Source organism: Egretta garzetta, unplaced genomic scaffold, assembly GCF_000687185.1.
Source record: "Egretta garzetta isolate BGI_Z169 unplaced genomic scaffold, ASM68718v1 scaffold135, whole genome shotgun sequence".
NCBI lineage: Eukaryota > Metazoa > Chordata > Aves > Pelecaniformes > Ardeidae > Egretta > Egretta garzetta.
The window spans coordinates 1,812,570-1,814,740 of record NW_009259594.1 but is presented as its reverse complement, the minus strand read 5'-3'; positions in this window follow the sequence as shown (position 1 = coordinate 1,814,740).

Sequence of the window (2,171 nt, the reverse complement as noted above, 5' to 3'; positions counted from 1 at the left end):
TCAGGCAGTTGTAGAGGGCGATAAGGTCTCCCCTCAGCCTCCTCTTCTCCAGGCTGAACACCCCCAGCTCCCTCAGCCGCTCCCCATCAGCCTTGTGCTCCAGACCCCTCACCAGCTTCGTTGCTCTCCTCTGGACATGTTCCAGCAACACAACATCTTTCTTGCAGTGAGGGGCCCCAAACTGAACACAATATTTGAGGCGCGGCCTCACCAGCACCGAGTACAGGGGCACGATCACTTCCCTAGTCCTGCTGGCCATGCTATTCCTGATACAAGCCAGGATGCCATTGGCCTTCTTGGCCACCTGGGCACACTGCTGGCTCATATTCAGCCGGCTGTCAACCAGTACCCCCAGGTCTTTTTCTCCTGGGCAGCTTTCCAGCCACAAAGGGAAGAACAGTCAAGAAAAATGACCTTGGCTAGAGGCTACTGCCACCACACACAGTTGTGCACATCCACATGTTTTTTTGCCAGGTATTGAGTGTCCTGCAGGAATGGGCACATGCGTAATTTCGACTGAAGTTTGGGTCCAGCCGTGCAATTGCCTCACTCCATTATGTGTCTTCCAGGGCTGAAGAAAATACTGCTGAAATAATAAGAGTGATGACTGACAGTTTCAGACTGGATTTCAGCCCCTGTTAACTTACCAACATTTCATTCATCAGTGACTCGGAAGTGAACGGTCAAATGGGGAACACTGAGGGCTGAGGAATTAGCCACTAGCCAAACCACCATGAGAGGGAGGCGATGAAGATGAAACTGAGCCCAGCTTCTGGTTCCTGGGAGGGGTTACAGCTTCACCAACCTTGCTCTCGCGTGGTGATGTTCAGAGATGCCGACAGAGATGGGGATTAGGAGAACAGCTGCCCATAGCAGTGAGCGATGTCACCTCTGTCCCTGGTTGCTATTTGCATTCCAGAGATCCTATCCTGCTCTGACCTATTCCTCTTATCCAGGCCATTAATAGCATTGCCTTCTCTGGAGCCTGCCTCCACCACCATCCGGAGGACTCCGACTTATTCATTTTCCTCCAGTGGCAGCTACAATTCATGACCAGATACATCCTGCAGGTCTCTTCATTCACACAAGATTGGGGGTAGCACTCACAGTCTTGTCCACTGGTGAAAATGGACCAAAGTGTGACCCAACTGTCCCGTAGCCAGGCTTCAAAGCCTATAAAAGCTCAAGCGTAGTCCAAACTAGTTCCTCGTGCATTGTACCACGTGTTTCCCCAAAGATTATGATCTTCTATTACACACTTGATGTGCTTTTTTTTTTTAACCAGTTAAGTACTTTGCCTACATGCTCAGTGCAACCCCACCTCTTGGAAGTTCTAAGGCCCCTAGGGTGGACTCTGTGTGCCCTGAGGCATTGCCCAGTCTGCACATCTGCATTGCACAGCACCCTAAACGTCCCGTGTGCACTTCACGAGACCTTTGGTGGACTGCAGGTGTCCTGCCTGTTGCCTTATCAGGCCATCTGGGTCATGCTGTCAAGCCTGCCTGCTCTCAGCCTGCATGGCTGGAGCTGTTAAACTTCTGTTTTCTAAACCCGTCCAGCATTGCTCTAGTGAACAAGAGGTATTTGGGAATCCCTTTGCCCCTAGGTAACTGAAGGACAGCTGCTTTATTTAGGGACAAGTTCCAATTGTCTCTAGGTAACAGAATCAGTGCATTTTCTGCTGCCTCTCTACCTACTTCCTGCCTCTAAAAATAAGCTCTTTAAAGATGCAGTTTCCAATACTCACCAGTTCACCTGGGAACAGAGCTTGTACACAATATTGATATCATACACGGTTTCACAACCTTGTAGCTTACCCATTGACTAAGCCTTCTAGCCATGCTCACTTCACCTTGCTTAGCATTTTCACATGGATGTGTGGGTCTCTCTTGAATCAAGCTGGGAGGCGTTAAACCCATTTGTCCTAGCAGCGTTATCTCCTGAGGCTCAGTTGTCACCTAACCAGAATCTGCTGAGGTTAAACTAGAAACACCACGTCCTTTATCTCTCTCATCCATTCCCAGTACAAGTTCTTCTAAGGTCTCACAACAGCCTGGGGGCACTGATTTTGCAGTCTTCTCCCCAGAGTTGCGCTACTTGCTGTGGTCATGTCAGGCAAGCCAGAACCTTGGCAAGCCGGGATAGGACGAGGCAGCGGATGGGGCGCCCCC